The sequence below is a fragment of the Lepisma saccharinum genome, chromosome 1, assembly GCF_977018435.1.
Source record: "Lepisma saccharinum chromosome 1, izLepSacc3.1, whole genome shotgun sequence".
In the NCBI taxonomy this organism is placed as follows: domain Eukaryota; kingdom Metazoa; phylum Arthropoda; class Insecta; order Zygentoma; family Lepismatidae; genus Lepisma; species Lepisma saccharinum.
The window spans coordinates 103,984,233-104,005,151 of record NC_139229.1 but is presented as its reverse complement, the minus strand read 5'-3'; the positions used below and the strand labels follow the sequence as shown (position 1 = coordinate 104,005,151).

At 38.9% G+C, this 20,919-nt stretch overlaps 1 protein-coding gene across 1 annotated transcript in view; it reads right to left on the bottom strand.

Moving 5' to 3' along the window:
* LOC145985769 (NEDD4-binding protein 3-A-like) overlaps nucleotides 1-20,919 on the bottom strand; it is a 187,554-nt gene that overhangs the window by 155,943 nt on the left and 10,692 nt on the right. The gene's annotated exons all lie outside the window — the stretch shown is intronic.

The following is a 20,919-nucleotide window of genomic DNA, read 5'->3' as shown; positions in this document are numbered from 1 at the left end:
ATGCACATGCAACAAGTATAATAACAATAATTATAAAGTATTATGATACTTGATGACGTGGGAGTTCATATTTACATTATTAGAATTCACTCAAAACAAACGCAAGTTTTCCAGACAATTCAAAAATAAGTTTCCAAACTATGTGATACTTTAACATTCTAATAGCCAAGTTTCAAGTGTTAAACTTTATTCAACATTCTACAGTATAAATTGAAGGGCTCGGGTGTAAAACATGGTAAGTGACATTTTGATCATTTCTGAGTTCATTAAGTAAAAAAGGTTATTAGACGCTATAACTGTAGATAAATTGTAATCGTGTTGTGTTTACCAATTTCAGAAGGCTTCACCGAGTCCAATGCAAATTGTATGACATGGCAATTTCACTCTAAAATTGAAGGATGGCACATTTTATTTTGTAACTCAAAAATTACTTGAATGTCACTTACCATGTTTTACACCCGAGCCCTTCAATTATCAAAAAATAAACTATAAAAACATTTTTATACAGAATATCTCTCTGTAAGAAGATGGTCCAAGTTGAAAAGGTGGAATTTATTCTTATTCCCAATTCCTGGTTAAGTACAAAAACAATTGATTTTCCCGAGTTGGGAATCTAAGTGTTTTCGATGTACTTTCAGAATTCCGTGACTTTCCATGACGTTTTCAGATTTTTCAATTTCCAGGTCAGTGAGAAACCTGATTGTTATTTACTTGTTGTTTTGATGGCTCCTGCTGTCGACTGATATATACTTCGATATGTTATTAATTTTATTTAGATATAAGTATAAAATTGCTCAGATTTAAATAATACCTTTAAACTATATTCAGAGTTTCTTCTGAATTCGAGAACATAATAAAATTTCGTTGATAGATATAGCTAAAAGAAGTGACTGTGGTACAGGTACTAATTTAAAAAGACAGTGGTGCCAACGTTTATGGGCCGCTGGGTCTGGGCTGGAGCGTACCCAATAATTTACCGTGGTATTGTTGTTAATATAATATATTATTATTAACTTATTATATTTGTTAAAGTATTTATTTTGGATTGCTTATTGAAATCAGTAAATAGCACATTAAAAAAACTTAAAACTCAAGTGTTTGAGTCCATCCAATGTTTTTCAAAAGTTGGCGCCCGTGTCAAAAAGTAACTCGCTAAATTTGCTGTTACCCAAAAAAGTAACTGTTACTGCACAAAGTGAAAAAAAGAGACCTGCAAAATCAACAGCACTGTTGGCAACCCTGCTGTAATTTCGTACTTTTCCACGAGACATTGTACGAAATCAATCGCACGAAGCAGTCCCTGCGGTGCTAATGTTCCTCCTCAACGGGACAAGAAAGGCCATCTGCGGTGATCACGTGCGCTGAGGGAACCTGACGAAAGACGCACAGCATGGATTCTCACGCAGGTTACGAAATAAAAGTCGAACCACCCTGCAGCTTGAAATCGAAAACTCCCTGGTGCGAGACCTTTTCTTTCCAGTCTCGTCCGCGAGCTTCCGCACTCATTTCAACAGCAGGGTGTTAAAAAAATCCTGTGCTACTTCGACGTCAAATCCGACCTCCAATAGCAATATACTGGATGCTCCATCCACCTGCTGTAATGTGCTGGAAACATTACCCTGTAAGGAGTTTTTGGTAGGTTCCTTTTCTAAAAAAAAGTAAGTCCAAGAGTAACTCCGTCACAGCTAATTTATCTAAAAATAACTCCGTTGTGGATATTTTGCCCGAAAGTAACTCCATTACAGTTACTCATTTTGAAAAGTAACTCAGTACCTTACCGTTACATTAAAAAAGTTATGTTACTTTTACTGTTACTACAATGCAAGAATGAGAAATTTTAAGAAATTTAAAATTTTCCATTATAAAATTGTAGAAAGAAAGTAACATAATGGTCCAAAGGGAAGGGGTACTGACCCCTGTCCAAAAATTAGCAAAAAAAAAAGGGGGGGACGCAGAATCCGAAGAGGAAAAATTCTCCCTCATCCCCCTTCAAATAACACCGTGTAAACTGCAACTTTTCGCTCAATGTACCCTTTCGAACCGAAGCAACACGACAAGCTGCATGTGTCGGTCGGACTGAGCAATTTTCACAATGGTGTGCATCGTGTCGCTTCAGTGAGAAACCTCCGTGTTGCATGTCGCTGCTGTCTGAATAATCACTACGTCCAGGGGCTTCGCCACGAGAGCGTGGCTCTAGCCCACTGTGAAATAATTTAGTCAATTCTCCTGCCAACTCGAACAACCTACGTGAGGTTTTTTTTTTTTTTTTACTTTTCACACACAGAAGGACAAAGAAAGAGAAATAAGAATAACGAGAGAGAAACAGATAGAGGACGATTGAGAAGCGGACAGACGCACTGAGAACGAAGGAGGAAAAATATTAGAGGAAATAAGAGCGAACTAAAGAAAAGAGATAGAGAAGCGGAGGGAGAAAGGAAAGAGTGAAGTAAATAGCCCTGAAGCAGAGTCCACCTGGGAAAGAAATCTATGGAAATTCTGAAGCCGTGTTCAGTTCCGGGGCTACAAGTTCGGTTTCTCTCTCTGTGTGTTCTTTAGTGCGTCACACAGCAGAAAGGAAACTTCGTGTTAGTAGAACTGTTGTGTTTGTGCACTCTGAACTTATCGCCTGAAACAAAAGGTTCTCGTCGTAACACGTCATGCGAACCCTACCGAGCTCGAAACAAAACCACCTGCTGACCCAAGGGTCAAGAGACTTAAAATCTGCAGTCAAAACAGGTTCTTCGTCAAGTTTTGCAAGTAACACACGCTAAAACCCCATCGTTCCTCTGCGTCATTAAAAGGAAACGGAACGAGAGGGCGCTCACTTCGATAATCAGAGGACTGGTTATGCTTCTGCGTGGTAGGCCCTTATGCCCTGTTCTTGTGATTTCCAGATCAGGTGTACAGATGAAAAGTGCCAATAAATCATACATAATAACAGGAGGAACAGAAGGAAATGAGTGCTTCTTCCACTAGCTTCGGTCTACAACGATATCCCAGTGGAGGGATTTTACACTTAAAAGAAGACTGGATTACTGTGCTCCAATAGGAAAATGACGAAGGCATTGTATAAGTTAGGTTATCCATCATTTCGAAATGACAGAAAGGAAAACATGACTGGCCCTTTAACGAGGCATTCGTCATAGACAAGTGCACTCGATGCTATGAATCAATCGGCTCCTTTTTTGTTTCTTTTTATTATTCCGAATCGTTTTGCTCATATCTTTACGATTCCAGAAGAGAGCAAAGAAAACTAACAAAGAATGGAAGATTTGTGTACCGAATTATCACTATGTTGGATTTATAGGGACAACATAGCTCATTTCTTTGCGTGATGTGAAACAATGAACTATGGGGGGAAGTGATATCGTGTGTAAGGGGATCTTGTTCTCGCTGTTGTAAATGCTTGTCTCGTTCTCATATCTGTTTCGAAGGACAATTCTCTTTGTAGGCTTACCATACGTCCGGGATTAGCAAGGACAGTCCTGGTTTTTTAGTGCTGTCCGGGATTTGCAAAATGTCCGGGGTTTTGAGAATCTGAACATGAAAATAGCTACTGGTATAGAATATTCACGACCAGAATTTATGACCGGCAAGGATCGATAGATTATAAGGATCGATTATACATTTGCTTTCTTGGAGATATCGACTTCCGAGCGCTTCCGTTTCCATACTTCCGTGAGCGTCTTGGTGGTCTTGCAAGCGTGTGAAGTAACTCGTCTACAGGTTTTTGATAATGATAACTATTTACAAGGGCTTTGCATTTGGCAATGGGCAAAAGAAAGTGTGTAATTAACGTTAACCTGCAGCAGCAATACAAATTCTTGAAACTGTGTAACGACAGTGACACTGAACGTGTGCAATGTACACTCTGTAATGGAGTATTTTCTCTTGCACATAAAGGAAGAAGTGATTTTGAAGACCACGTGAAAATAGTTAAACATAGGAGTGCTATTAATGCTACTGCTTCAGCAAACATAAGAGATTTTTTTAAAGCCAGAGATGGGAGTAACAGTGGTCTGGAGTGTGCTGCTAAAGAAGCTACATTTTCATACCACACTGCTAGACACGAACTCAGTTTCAACACATCAGACTGCACTTCTAAACTGGTTAAAAAGTTATATGACCCAAAATTTTCATCTGCTAGAACCATAACCGAGGCAATAATAGTTCATGTTATTTCGCCATTTATTTTCGATAATGTTTTCTTTAGAAAACATTAATTATGTTACAGTATCGATGGATAGTTCAAACAGAAGTGAAGTAAAACTTGTTCCACTTGTAAGATATTTCAGCATATAGGAGGGAATTCATTTCGATGAAGTGTCAGAAAATGTATTATTCAATTAAACATTTGAAAATAGTTTAATGTTCCAATAAACTGTTAAGGCTTTTAAGTAATTTCAATTTATTTTTTTATTTACTTTTGTAAAAAGAAACCTGAAATTCAGAAGATACGAGCTGATCGCGAATATGTCCTGGGTTGGACCCAAAAAAATATGGTAAGCCTATCTCTTTGTCTCCTCTCGAGTCTAGAAACAGTATAAACAACATAAAATGATGTGGACTGACAATATTAGACTTACTCATGAACTTCCTAAAAATGTCAAGGTGAATGGATATCTGTGTGCAAGATTGACATACACTTCCCCCCACGTGTGTTCAGCCTGATTATTAGCGCAGATTCCCAAATCCATGTGCAGAAGCATATGAGGGATGTATGTAGAGGGGATGCATAAATATTACCAAGCAAATTGCTCATCGCCATGTTTATTGTCTTTGTTTTACGTAATGAGAGCTTCAAGAACTGAAACAAAACTCCAGACAAGCTGCTGACAACATCTGTCCTTAAAAACACGAATGATGCACTAGAAAAATTAAATGCAATTGTCATAACACATTGTGTTAATGTGGTAAGATGAGGACAAAATTGCTGTTGTTGTTACGGACTTAAAAGAAACGTCGAAATTCCTGAAATGCAACCTTGCCTCTATTTTTACCATTACCTGACTTGTCTGTCAAAAAGGAATATACATTTTAGAAATGTTACGTCATAACAACGCAATTTTCCCCGCACTGCAACTTCAAGTTTCATATTAACACCAAAACGAATATTCAGCTACATCGCTCCTGAGTATGTGAAGCTCCTTTATTACTACTATACTTTACACCTCAACACTTTTACAATATTATTAAGCATGAAAATAATTATACTTACGACAATTCAGACAATTATACTCAACGAAAACTGGCACAACTGCTTGGTGACTGTGTTTCAACAGCTTTGAAATACTGATTAAAACGGTGCAAGGGCAAAAGCCAACTGTGACTGAGTATATTGATTCACTTCCAAACTTTAACCAAAGCGAACCAATACACCCGTGTTAGGGTTGTGAGATGAACTAATAATACTGAGGAAGGTAAAAACAATTTTAAACCAAGCTTCGAAATTCGAAGACTGGTGTTCTCCAATTAGTTACCACAGGCATCGTGAAACCCTTGATTAGAACGGGACACAAAACGCAGGAAATCTACAAGATAAGGAAGAGATCTTTCGACGAGATACATTAGGTAGGGACCAAAGTACAGGTTCAAGGGAAGTTGCTCTGGGCAGTTTCCATATTAATTCTCAAGCATTTGTCGGTTGAAGGAAGGGGGAGAAGTATTCGAACCGAAACGCAGAAATATGTTTCGTGTTTTGACTGTTATCATCAACTGAAAGGCTCGTTAGAGTCGAAAATCTTTGGTAATGTTATAGTAAATGTTACCAGATGAATATTTTTTGAATGTTGCTGGTTTAGTGTCTAACTTATGCTATGTGAACTGAAATTATCTTCAGCATTTACACAGTTGGTTGCATAAACATTACCACACAAATTGTCCATTACTTATTTTCATTCATAAGCCCCTTACATCCAATTGTACGTGGAATGTTTGCCAAGTTGCCAATGACTATTTTCCTCAAATTTTCTCTTGCATCCTACTGTTTACATAACGAATATTTTTTTTACGTATGCCGGTACACAACTTATCAGCCCGTGGTTTGGCGTTTTCTTTCATTGGCGCTCTCATTGCGTAAAACAAAGTGAATTAACATGGTAATGGACAATTTGCTTGGTAATACTTATGCATCTCACTCTACTGCTGCTGGTGCATGAATGGGATATCAAATGGTTCGTTGAACATGACAATGGACAATGCACCTAGCATTAATTACATATTTCACTCTACGAGACTCTTCAAAATGAAACCTATTGAAAATGGATAGTTTGAGAAATGTTGGAAAATATAGCAAAATATAGGAATGAAATAAAAGAAAATGCACCAGCTACAAATTCCTGGGCTCGCCACTGGTGACAAATATCCGCATTCGAGTGTCCATATATTTTTAGATGAATGAAAGAAACTATATTAATCAGCAAATTGCTGTAGTTCTGTAATTCTGCAAATAACTTAATGCATAATTATGGTACCGAATGAGTTTTAATGCATAGGGAAAATATGTCCATTCCATTTCTATCCCATTTTAGTTATTTTACGTCACGTTTTTACTATTTCTAATATTTTATATTGTAATAAATTTTATAATTGCAAGAAACGGCCCATGATAAGCAACTTTAGGAAATCAAATATTTAGTTAAACCCTGGGGTTGCACAAAAACAAAATATACTAAGGGAGATATATGGGGAACGAAAGGTTATAGACCGCTGTCATAGCGTTCATCACTCCGCCACAGAGACCGCCCGTAAAATTACGGTGCATTATTGGTGAAATCGGACGCCAGACAGCACACCCGACTTGCGATGAAGAGCGAATCATAATTCGATGAAATACTCGGAAAGGGGTTGGGTACAGCGGGTTCCATAAGTAATACCGAGCAAATTGTCCATCATCATATTCACTCACTTTTTTATATAAAATGAGAGCTTAAATAATTTAAAACATAACACGAAACAAGCTGCTGACAACCTCTGTATCAGCATATATAAAAATAAATTTCTTAAAAGCACCTAGGATACAAGAGAAAAATCAATGAAAATAGCTGTGGACAATTTGCTGAGCGATACTTGTGAATCTCACTGTACGTTATGTTAAAAATCTCCCGAAATTTACATCGTTAATGTTTGCAACTGCACTTTACGGTGGTACAATCTTTCAGATACAAGTTCCAGATCCTCTAGATCGGTCATGTAGTAAATAAAAATTGCCAATTTATTTGGTTTTTACTATTTAAAAAAATAAAAAAAACATTCATAGTTTTCAGCACAGTATCTGGCTTCACCAAAGCAAGAACGGGCAATTTCAGCGCCTCGGGCCGCCGGACCTTTCGATTAAACTTTTTCACCTGACTGTTGCATGTAATGAATGCATTCCAGAGGCGATAAAACAAAGCTCTGATTAAGCTGATAAAACGAACTGTGATTTACGGATAAGAGCAGCGCAGGACGATAGAACCTTACTTGTCTTGCTCCCAAATTCGTGCCGCTCAATTCTTCTCCAGTTTATCACACATTACTAGAATGGAAAAAGTAGTAAGACAAATCTGGTGGCGCAAACAATGGCTGAATCGAAGAGGCCCCGTTTTCGGATAGATCCGGATGACTAAGCTACCGACCTAACAAAGATCCACCGTTCAGGGTCGCAGCACAAAGAAATCAGCTAATAAAGCACTGGGCGGAGTTTCTTCCTTGTCACGAACCGGAATGAGCAAAAACACTCCCTTCCCCCTTGCTCCAGACTCCTGGGTGGGATGGCTTCATTTTCCGAGAAGTCCTCCTTGGTTCTCTGCATCCCGTTCCACTCCAGTTCCCTGAGAAGACCACTCTTTAGTTCCTGCTCAGGCAGGGAATCCCTCCAGCAGGACTGTGGGAACTCTCAGGACGCCGCCCATGTTCCCCTAATAACGTGGCGTAGACTGCAAAATCATATATACATGTTTATGAACCAGAATCGTAAAGTGATCGGATACATACGGAAACGTCCATGGTTGGAAAATAAGATATTACCAAAATTTTGTCTACTTTTGTGTATTGATACATTGCTGTATATTCAGTGTTTTGAAAGTTACTTTATAAAAGTAACTGAGTTACACTTAGTTGGTACAAAAAGTAACTGAGTAACTCGTTTTAAATAGTTATTCAGAGACAGTTACTGATTTTTAAAAGTATGTGTAAGTTACCTTGAGGTAACCTCACAAGAAAAAGTCGGGAGGTGATAAATCTGGAGACCGAGCTGGAAACAACCCCTGAGAAATTACTTGTCCATGAAAACAGTGTACCAAATACGCCATTATGTTGTTGGCGGTAAGGGCTGTAGCACTATCCTGTTGAAACCACGTATGCTGTAACCTGTGAACCTGTACAGTGCCAATAAACTCTCGCACCATCTGAATGTATCGGTCACTGTTCACTGTGCCGTAAAAGAATGTTCTGAAGATGTCACTGCGTGATATTGAATAACAGACACCAAGTTTCTGTGAGTAGAGAGGCGTCTCATTCAGCTGATGAGGGTTTTCCGTGGAACAAATTCGAGAATTTTAGGCATTTACGTACCCATCAAGGTGAAACCACGCTTCGTCAGACCAATACCAATCGCCCAGTTCTCCCCCTTCTGGCGTTACAGATGTCATAAACCACTGACAGTAAGCTTTACGTTTGTCATTGTCTCCGGGGAGCAACTGGTATGAAAATACATAATGATCAACTACATTTCCCCATAAGGTTGGGTTTCTTTTTGATCACCCTGTACAATACCCACAGCTCCACCTAGATTGATATACAAGTAAGTTCTGTCAGTTTTTGGAGACACATCTTCGAGATAAATATATACATAGAAACATGATAATTGATACAAAGGCTCAAGTGCTCCTTGTTCCCAGAACTGCCACATGTGAGAGTGGTAGACCCTGGGATGACTTTTCTTGGATGTTGACTCCACAAAACAACTTTCTCGCGTTCGCCGAGGCGCAACTGAAAACCTTGACATTGAAGAGTTACAAGGAACAATCCTCACTTCGTCGCCACGTACAGGAAAAACCTGCATTCGGTTAATTTCCCATTCACAAAGGGGATAAGGCTGGAAACTGGTTATTGACACGGCGAAGGAGCGATGCATAAACACTGTTGTTAGAGTGTACCGAACGAAGATTACCAACTCCTCTGTGCCCCGCAAACACAACACCGCAGGTCATTGTCATACAGGATAAGATAACATGAGATACCCTTGAGAAATGGTACCATTCCTATCAACTGAACAGTTCTCAAGAAAAAGCCGTAAACCTGCTTTCTGATTTCAACCAAAGCCCAGTCTTGTCCTGTTTACAAATCATTGTAAAGTGCAGTGCTTAGAAAACTTGCAGCAACAAAGCCAACACTGAGAAATTGATTATAACAGCATACACAGCAAAGTCAAATATTTGGCATAGTTTAAATTCCATTTGTGCACAGTTAAGATAACAGAAACTCGACATAAAGTGGGATATGAATAACAGAAATGTGCCTCCACTGTGAATCAAATCAGGGACTCCTTGATTCCAGGGCTATAATATTAACAGCAACTGCTCCCCAATCGCCTAATCGTGCATTTGAGTGCAAACGGCGCAGACACTAAATACACCAGTTGACTTCAAATCAACTAAGTAGACGAGTCGGTGTTGCACAGCGTAACCAACTAGACAAGTGAGTACAGAGAGAGTAATAAAATGCAGCGAACTAGACGGGGCTATTCTGGGAATACTAGGGAAGAGTTTGATTACTGTGTGGACATCTGCCGAGTGAGAAGTGGTTCACATGAAGGTTATTAGAATTATATAGTTCACATGCAGAATCTTTATACATTGACATGGAAACAAACTATGAAGCAGCAGCTCCTATTATTTTGAGATATGTTCATTTCAATGAAAGTTTGTCCCAGTTGAGGCAAAATAAATATTTACGTAGCTCATCTGTTCTGTAATTTATAGCGAACAATATCAGATTACGAGCTCTCAATTTATAGCAGCAGCCTTCTTTTAAATCGACCATGCATCTACTTTGCTGAATTAATCGATACAGATAACCTATGAAAGGAAATCAATTTTCATTAACACTGATTCGCTAAATTACATATTTAGACATTTCTGTGAACTCTTGTGCAAGTTATACTTTTGAAGTTCAATTTGTCAACTTTCCCAGAAATAAACTTGTTTTGATTGATTTGCTTTATTTTACTTCGCTTCTTGTGCCACTTTTGGCTAATTTGCGAAGATGGGGATGAGTGATGATATGATGAAATTGATGAATGGACACTAACAATCATCCACGCCTATTATATAGATATGTGGGGTTACAATAAGAGTTCAATATTATTTCTACTACCAATTGTACAAACAATATATTTACATATTCTCTTGGCATAACACAGTGTCTGTAGGAAGGATGGTAATCAATGCACAAAATAAATGTGCATTTAAGTGTATTTTCAGTACATAGTTATTTTCAATGCGTGTGTCGTGTAATTTTAAATGTACCTTATGTCTTTATCTTGTATATTACTCCTGTTTCTCAGCAGTTAAATCTAATTTAAATAAATAAAATACAGAATATCTGTACAGTAATTGAAGAAGATGGATTTGGAATTACGAAGAGCTGTTGGGTACTGACAATGCAGAAAATAGATTTTGGATCTCCGATGGTTCCCTATGAGAGAGCGTGTTAGGCAGGGGTGCCCATCCTCCCAAGGCCAATGGCGCAATCCCCCCCCCCCAAAAAAATCTGTCATGCGTCCCCCCAAATTATATTATTCGCGAACTCAAACCATATAGTAAGCCCCACAAAGTAAAGCTCAGGGAGATAATATAATACGGTTCCTCTTTCAAAGAACTCACCCCACCCCGTTTTCTTGGGGTAAATATATTTATATTAGTAACCTATAACAATAATTACGTGGATTTTATCTTCAGTACAAATTTAACTTGTTAAAGTAAAATTTTCCTGTGACAAGAAGTTAGAAATGCGGATTCGATATATTTTTGTTCCAAATGATGCACCTGCTTTAAATTAAATAGTATACCAACCCTAAGCATTAAGTGATGTTATTAATGAATATCGAGAATATCTTATGTCTTGTAATGCACCTATAGTATAAAACTTCACATCCATCTCAGTAAAGCGCCAAACAAACACGCGCTCTTGCAACACATGATTTCGAGCGAAGCGAGCAAGACAATTTTTATATCCATTTCTTTGCAGGCTTTCAAGAATATTAATTTAATGGGGTGTAAATACTTTCTTATGATCCCGAGATAATTAGTCTTTTCCAGTTTATCTTTCGGCACGTTCGGGGGCGAAACGTTGCTAAATACAGTCTCCAAAATTTAATGTTCGAACTCACTCTCTCCACTACAAAAAAAATTCCCTTGACAACCTAAGATTTAACACTTTATCAAAAGATTCCTATACCCCCCCCCCTTGAAATTTAATACTCAATTCTACCACCACCATTTCCAAGCCAATTTTAGACTTACTGTTGATATTGAAGAGTGGATATTGCCTCCTCCAAAACATTAATTCTCAGTCTCCACGCAAGAATTTAGCAACAGTCTAAGACAATAGTAATACACAAGAATTGGATACCCCACAATTTAATGCTCAATCCCCCTCTAAGTAAAATACCCGCCACAATCTAAGACCTAGAGTTGGATACTCTTCCCTCAACGTTTAATTCAGAATCCCCCTCCCAGAACCCAGAATAAATAAGGCCTAATATTTTGGAGTTGGATATTTCTCCCACCCCCCTCCCTTCGATAATACCCTTAAACACTTATTTTTCTTATCTAATAGGATTAAATATGGTGCATTTAAGGTGTAAAATCTTTACATATATTTTGGAAAAATATATAAATGTTGAATGAATTTTATATTATTTGAAGGTAAAAAATCCCCCCCCCCCCAATCTCGATGGCGCAGCCTGCGCCATAACTTCCCTGCGGACACCCCTGGTGTGAGGAGAGCCTTAAAACAGTCCACGCCGATCTTCAGACTAAGAAAACCACCTGACAGACTAGACCTGTCACTTGAAAGGAGGGAGAAGTTGTACATGATAGATTATGATTTGCAAGTCATATTCAATTGTTTTGTTGATTCATTACCAAGTATGGAGTTATGTAAAGATATATGATTTTGAGTTATGCATTAAATTGTTGTTTTATTTAAATCAAACCTGCAAATCTTACCGCGTTGATATTATCATCTTAGCAATATACTATGCATCAGTAATAATAATGCTAGTACATATATTTTTCTAAAAAAAAAAAAAAAAAAGAAGAAGTGGGAAACGGGCGGGCGGCTCGTCGTTAATGTTGCGATATATAGCCTACCCATTGTCTATTGGGTAAGTTAAGTGAGTCGTTGGAAAAAGTGAATACACATTCACTCAACAAGGTACGACGCACGATGCAGTTTCATCGAATGAATTTCAGGATGGCCACTTCAGGTTAACGGACAACTGGTGATAAAAGAGAGAAGAAGAAAATCCATTTAATGCATCAGAACCGTTTTCGATTTTTTCATATTTTTCTCTCGCCATCCCATTCCTCCCCTCTTCACTCGAGGCAGCACAACACGATCGAAGCCCAGATAAACCACGTCATAAAAAGCTGTAATGATACACCTCGATTCTCCAACTTTATAATTAAGGCCTTAAGCCTGCCACATAACTTAATATGCTTTTCTCAAAGTACTGGCGCTTGGAACAAAAGCGTAGAACGATGGCCGCAAGTGGTTTCTGTATCCTTCTGCAACACGCAAAGACAATCGATATGAGTCGTTACGTCATTGGTTATTAACAGAGCCCCGAATGTTATGGCATGTCACGTCATTACTGCCATTCTTAAATTAATTTAAACACGTTTCTAGCTTTTGTGAACACTATGGCGCTTAACCTTTGGCTCATATTTTGACTAAAACAGAGATATGGCGCAGTGGTAGTCGTCGCCTTGTAATCAAGGGGTCCCGGGTTCGATACCCGGTGGAGGCACATAGTGGTTCGGAGCCTTTCTGTGCATAAAGTAGACTAAAGACAAAACCTCAAGACTAAAACAGAGAAACTAGTCATTGAGATATTATCCGGATATATGTACAAACACATGGTGAGCCACACACAGAAACGCATCGATTGGTGCCTTTGCCAAGAATCCGGTTTACAGTTCGATGTATTTTTGTACCGTTTGTAAAGATAACGCCAAAGCGCATAAAATATGATGAAAGTGAGCTTTTCTTTCAATGTCGAGCTGTAATCGGATTCATCAATTGATGTGTTTTTGATGCATCTTTCTCGATGATGCACTTAAACATTTGATCTAAGCTACATACTTTATGCTCCCGATAGCTACGGGTCAACGGTTTGTCGAGATCTGGTCTAAAGCATGGGGTAAATCATATTTTGGGTCATATTTATGTTCACAAAATGAGCTTGAGCCGGGTAATGAAAGATATTTTGTTTGCCTCCCCACCTTTTCTTAGAAATATGTTCGCACAAACAGGGGTGCCCATCCCCACCAAGGCCCATGACGCACTCCCCACAAAAAGGTAGAACATTTGCCCCCCGTCCATTTATGCCGAATTAATTACTCAAATTATTTTTGTCAGTCAAAATTTGCGGAAAAATATAACAACGAACTTTTGTCTTGGGGGGAGGGGCAAGTACCAGGATAAACGTACCATTAGTAATAATAATAATAATAATAATAATAATAATGGCTTTCTTATTATTATTACTACTACTACTACCAGTAGTAGTATCAAAGACGTTATTATCCTCATAAATTACGCAAGAAGATGGTAGAAGTCAGTGCTAATGCATTTGTTTGTAACAAACAATTTGAAATATTTTTTCAACACCGTCAATTTCACATTAGCTAATAATGGAAATCAAGCCACAGACTGTATTTTTGAATGGCAGAAAATGAGTGATAAATGCATTCCGAAGATACATAAACATTCATGTACAGCATATGTTTTACACGTATGCAACATGGAGCAACATAAAATAAGAAAATACATATGCAACAAGCTAACACTAAATTGTATAGATATTCAAAGCTTATTCAATACAAATATACAGTACAACACATATTATTGAAATAAATTTTTAGATCTAATTTTTGCAATTTAAAAGAATATTGATTTAATAGGGCTCAAATAATTTCACTGGACTCCATGACATTCTTTCTTTTACAACTTTTTATTTCATTTAGATCATTCGGCGTCCATGGCCGACTCCCGCCGCCCCTAGCTATAGCTCTGAACATGACGAAAACGAGAAAAGCAGATAATGCGAGCGAAGCAAGCAAGAAAATTTTACGAAACGAATTTTTATTTGCATAAAATTCGAAATCGAAGGGGTAATTGCTCCTGTGTGCCCCCTGCAGGTGCCCTTGGTCGTCAATGTTTGTCCCCCATTGCCCCCTAGAATTGAGTTCCGTCGAAGGTTGGGGGAGGCAATGACCCCCCCTGTGGTTGCGTCACTGTATAATACAGATATATTTAAGCAATATATGTTTACTTTAGATACTTTAGGCTCACTGCCATTGTTAGTGTCAACTTTATTCTGCACAGTTTGTCTGCTCGACTAACCTTGTATTAATGCGAAAACCAGCCCCCCCTTTCCATCCAAACCGATTCTAAAGGCATAAGAGGTGGTGTTTCATTTCAACCCTTTCGCCGCGATCACCCACAGGTAGGTAGAATAACTAAACGTAAACATAATAACCAAAACTAAAAATCAATAACAAGTCAATCAAACGATACGATCCCCCCCACCCTTATTGTGTGAAGATATATAGAATTGGTATACAATTTGTCCCCCCCAAAATTCCCATGACGCAGTCATGAAACCCTCCTGTGGGCACCCCTGCGCACAAAAGGTATTAATTCATTTTATATTTTATCCCTTTATAAGGGTCAACAATGTAATTGATACTTTCTGCAAAAGGAAATAAGGATTTTCTAAAATAATAAAAGACATGTAACGATAGGTAAAGTTTTCCAGGCACACACAGGAAAGATGTGGAGGTAGAGCACCCAAATTTTTTTAGGTGATGTGCTCCGCACCACGCTTCGGCAGTCTTTGTTCCCCAGTGTTGGTCCCAGGTATTCATTTATATGAGGCTGAGTGAACCACAGGTCTCCTGCGTGGTAGTCAAGACGCCCTACCGACTAGACCAATGCAGCTCCAATAAAATACATACTTTGACATTTTCAGAAATAATAACAATATCTAACTGAAGTTAATTTTGCAAGTATTGTACCTGTTGAATACACTAATTGATTGGTATTATGAAGAAAGTTAATCACTGGATGTACCTGAACAAACATGAAATATTACGCCAAAGAATTTGAACATGCAACATTAGTTAGAATATTTTACCAGGTGTCGGCTTTAAATTAAATTTTAATTGATTGTTACACTTTTACTCAGTTGTTGTCACGATCAGCGATATCTCCTGCTTCCTGCAGTATATCCTGTTTCGCCCTCCTTCTACCTAGATATTCTACTTTCTTTTCCCTTTGAAGAGAGTCTTATTCTAGGTCGGTCTCTCTCTTTCTGTGTCATTTATTCCTACTTCTTCTATTACGTTTGGAGCCTAGCGTAGTCCTCAGGCAGACTCGTAGCTACAATTTTATTTGGGGGGCTCGTCCCTTATAAGCAGCCGTCATCTAAAGGCGAATGAGTGAGGGGGGATAGAAGCCATAAAGATGACAACTTACAACTTAATATACAAGATGTTTAATCCAGCTAAGGAAATAAAATTAATTAGCACTATGCACTATTTCCAACGAACATTTGTAGGATTTCGGGGGGGGGGGGTCAGCCCCTAGCTCTCCTCTGGCTACGTGCCTGTCCTCAGAAGTATACCCAAACGTTTCTCGAGGGGTAATGTCTAAAATAAAGCAAAAATGCCCAGCCCCCAGACAACCAAAGCTAACAACAAATCTTCTAAACATTGTTTGAAAAAAAAACAAAAAAAAAAAAACATCCCTCCTTTGATTTTCCGAAGAGAGACCTTTCCTCCGCCATTGTCAAAAACTTTGAGTGTCTTGCTTCTGCTCGTGTATTTTGTTCATCTTCAGACTCGAAACCGAGATCTTCTGTGAGGAGGTCGTGGGTCCATGGATACCATAAAAGCGACGTCATCGTCACGATGGGAGAAAGACGATTCCTTACAAGAAATATATGACAGAACAAACAAGTGTTCAATAGGTCAGGTGTATTTCTCCGGAGATTTGAAGGGGGCGGTACACAAAAATTGTAAGAAGGTCGAAAGTTAATAGCAGAATATTACCCATGGTAATACGGAGGATATTAAATGTTAATAGCCAAGATATTTGGGAGTGGGGTCGGGAAGAAGGCTTTGCCCATCCTGCTGACCCTACTTAACGTCGCCAGTGGTAGCTCAGTTACTCTTCAAAAAGTGTAACTAATTACATGTTGCTCTTCAAAATTGGTACCAATAACTCTAATGATATACTCTTCAAAATGAGTACTGATTTAACTGTAATTGTGGTACTAAGATTTTTAATTACTGAATAACTCTTCAAAAGGTGTAACTTTACCTACAACCGAGTTACTTTTCAAAATCGGCTGCAAGTTTCTCTTCAAATGGGTAACTTTAGCTGCAATATTCTTGCAACTGTGGGGTCTCCTCGATGGTGTACTGGCTGAGTTGAGTTTTTGTTTGAATCTTTATGCACATATAAGCTAATCGGAACTGGACCTACAGTTTTTAAAGTGCAACCCTCACTATGTGTCTCCACCGGATATGATGTGCTGGTAACGCTGTCGCCTTGTAATCAACTGGGCCAAAGTTCGATACCCGGTCGAGGTACCTAGTGGTTCGGTTCCCTCCGATTGGCCTATCTAAGCATAAAATGGACTTTGGTAACTTCGATCTTCAGTGCAACTAAGTTTACTCTTAAAAATGAGTAACTTTAAGTTGACTCACTTTCAAAAAGTGACGTTCCGATGCACACCAAGAACAAAAGAAAAGTTCAGTGGACTCAAACTGGAGATGAAGACAGGTGCACACAGGAAACGATTTGTTTATGGCAACCCTTGAAATTTGTGGCCGGAGAGTAGCGAGCACATATGGCGAGATGGAGAGAAGAGTAGGAGGACATGTTTCTTTGAGGAATGTGGTTCAGTTATCGAGACCCGGGCGGGAGTGGTCAACGGGCAGAAACTAGGCTCTGAGTATTGATGAGTAGCTTTGCAGGTGGCTTGCTTCTATACACGCACGTGGTGTCGAGAGGTTTCTACACTGAACTGCCTTCACCACACGCTTATGTTCTGGGAGTGGAAGCAGTGTTGCCAAATGAAGGAAAATTCGGGTAAAATTATAAGTCAAAAGGGAAAAAGAAAAATATCAAAATTGTAGGAAAATTTTAAGACATCAACTCATAACTGACTTATTGATTTGCTTCATTTTGCATCGCTCTTCTGCCACTTTTGGCTAATCACTAAGATGAGGATGGATGGTGATAATATGAAATTAACGAAAGACAATCAAAAACACATGCACAGGACACAATATAAGTCGCACGGAGCATTACACTGGCTGTGACTCCAGACGCCAGAGCCTTGTAGTCTGCAAAATGCAGTTTACTTTGTAAAAGAGTCACCCCTTGCACACCATATCAGCTTCATATATTAGATTTAAGATTTTTCAAATGTGAAATTTTCTTTAAACATGTAAAACCAAAAACCATAATAATTTAAATTTAGTTTAAGAACATTCCAATTATCGAACTTTTAAAAATTACAATAATACAACCACTTATAAGTCTAGCGGTAACTGTTATCATCAATTCTTCTTTTCAAATTTTGTATATCTTCCTAAGGTGTAGAATTTGATATCGAAGATCTTCATTTTCTGTTATTTTTTCATGCATTCAATCACTCCAAATATTACTGTGAATTGATGCTCTTTATGGGTTAACTCGCGATAATGATAGCCGATGTCACAAAATTATTGATAGCAATTTTTTTAGATGAAGGGAATTAAAGAAAGGGAAATTTTGCACCAGAAAAAGGGGAATTGCACTCTTAGATTGTGGCAACACTGGATGGAGGCTACATTCATACTCCATGAACGTAGTCTCGATTGAAATCCATTCATTCATCGAAAACCGAGACGTGTCCTCACCGGAAGTTACATAAATTGTTCGCAGAAGTGCACTGCACAAATACTCTTTGTTGCATTGTGCTGGGAATGTTCAAAATGGACCGGGTCCATCTACAGTATACCGACTGCACCAAGATCTTTCTTGAAAGAAGCTCGTTGTCCCTTACTCAGAGGATGAACTCCAAAAGGACTCTCACCGCTTTCCAGAATTCTTCACAGGATCTGCCAGTGGCTCGGGCTCGTCTCGAATCAAAAATATCTGTCTTGGATTTGCTTGATAAATTTGGTAGCCCTTACTAAATGTGGTAACTTTGACTAAATTTATTGGTAACACTAAGCAAATGTGCGCGATTACTAAAAGAATTTGGCTCTGGTGAACAATCATTTTAACAAATGCTTGGTTTGAATAAACTCCTTTCTTAAACGTAGGGGAGACCGGGGCTAGTTGTTACAATTTTAACTTCGGAATTTTTTATGAGCTTCATGCTGCACATGCAATAATCAAATTTTCAGAATTAAACCATCACACCTTTGGTCAATGAATATATTTTCTTCCAATGGAATAGCTTTACATTATGAACTTGTAAACGTTACATTTTTGGAACTCGGGCAAGTTGTTACAGTATCGGGGCATAAACGTTACATTTTTGGATCTCGGGCAAGTTGTTACAGTATCGGAGCACGTTGTTACAACAAAGTTTTATGCAGTAAAGACATACATATAAAAATAAAGATTAAGAGAGAGGCAAAAGTATATAACGTCTACAAACATTTTATCCACTTGTTACTTTTCCCTTGCAACTTTTTGCGAATTGAAGAAACAAACATAAAATTTTAAAAATGAGATTTCAATTTCTGTAGCTACTGTACACAATCTTCCCCCTTTTTACTTTCGGAAAACGGATGAAAGCAAATAATACACAAACAGTCTTCATCTTCACTGTATGAATTCCTTTCATGCTGTACTTTCCTTACCTTCTTGTTTAGTTTACAATGTAACAACATGCCCCGTACACGATGTAACAACTAGCCCCGCGCGACGCAATTACTTCCAATGTAGTCCTGTCCGGATGAAGACAAGAAAGTGATCTGTAACTGCGTGAAATCAACGTTAATAATTATTGATTCAAACATAAAAAATAACGGAAACTTACCTTCACTTCTTCATGTAAAAATCACAACTGGAACGCAACCCTCAATAATCACTTTCAAACCAAAAAAGTGAAAAAACACTCGTAACGTCCACTGACATGTCACCACTGGCACCAAACTACAACCAGGACGTCTTTGTCGAATAAGTCACGTCCTCTATGAATAAGGAAGTGCTACCCCTAGCGGAAGTCACCGAAAACTCTATGTAACAACTAGCCCCGGTCTCCCCTATATACGTACGTATATTCCAAACAAATTATTTCCTCTTTGTAAACTGGAATGTATGGTACTGGAACACCAAAATTACTTTACCGTGAGAGTCATTCAAGGGGATATTAACCTGATTATTTGCAGAGAAGCAATGTATTGTTTTTATATTAAATACATCGTCTGACAGTGGCAATTGTGGACCTGTAGAGCACGGTTGCATATATTTAAGAAAAAAATAAGTTCTTCAAGGGCTTGTAGCGTCGAAGTGAGGCGTCAAGCAGAAAAAAAATCATGGAGGAAATGTATATGTGGGCTCCCACATAGCCAAATGGTTAGCGCTCCCGTCTCTGGTGTGAGCGGATCCGGGTTTGATTCCTGGTGGGAGCCCATAAAATTTCGGTGTTGACCCAGCTTCGTGATCACAATTGGGGAGGTGCTTGAAAAGAAACCTCAGTTTGGAAAGGGATAAAACTGCGGGGATGGGAGTTGATGCTCTGACCACGTGTCATCAAACGAAAGACCGCTTGACAGGCCTTGGCTCTGAGTAGGCTGTTGCGCCACGGAGTTTTGCCGACCTCCGAGGAGGATTGATTAGAATAGCGCGTTACGACCCCAGGGGTCCCAGATTCGAATTCCGGCCTGGGCATGGATGTTCTTTGTGAGTGTCCCTTCATAAATTTCATTATCAGTCATTATCATCGCCGCGATTAGCCAAAATTGACATAAAAAGTAAAATTAACCAAATCAGAAATATGCATATATTTTGAGACGCGAGATGAGACCTAACGATTGATTGATTTGATGTTTAAGTCCAATTTATGCACAGATAGGCTAATTTGGACTGGACCTACAGTTTAAAGTGGGATCCGAACCACTGTGCCATGTGTCTCCACAGGGAATCGAACCCGGGACCCCTTGATTACAGGCGACGTTACAACTATGCCGTCGGATAGGCCCGAGACCTAGAACGAGACAGACATCCACAACTCAAGACGAGACCGGGACTGCCCAGTCTTGTCTCTCGATACCTTTCCTAACCAGCACTACATTTTAAAATATTTTCACGAGAACACCCTCTCCTCCCCCATGAACACGACAGGCCAGCCAGAACCGAGCTTTAAATTTTAAAAAAAATAAAAAAAAATGACCAAGGCTTCAGATTGAACGCGTACATTCATTTGAGTGTCCGTGCAAGGTTCTGCCCACCACCTCCAGATTATGATCAAGCGAAGCCTTCGCCGGATGGGGCAAAGGAGGAGGAGGAAGAAGAAGAAGAGAGGTCCTTCCTCCTTCCTCGACCATGAGCATGCATAAGAATCCACCGACCGACCAAACCTCCTCTCACGTCCTGCTCCGAGATGAAGACGAACGAAAACTTCAAAGGCAGGGTGCGATA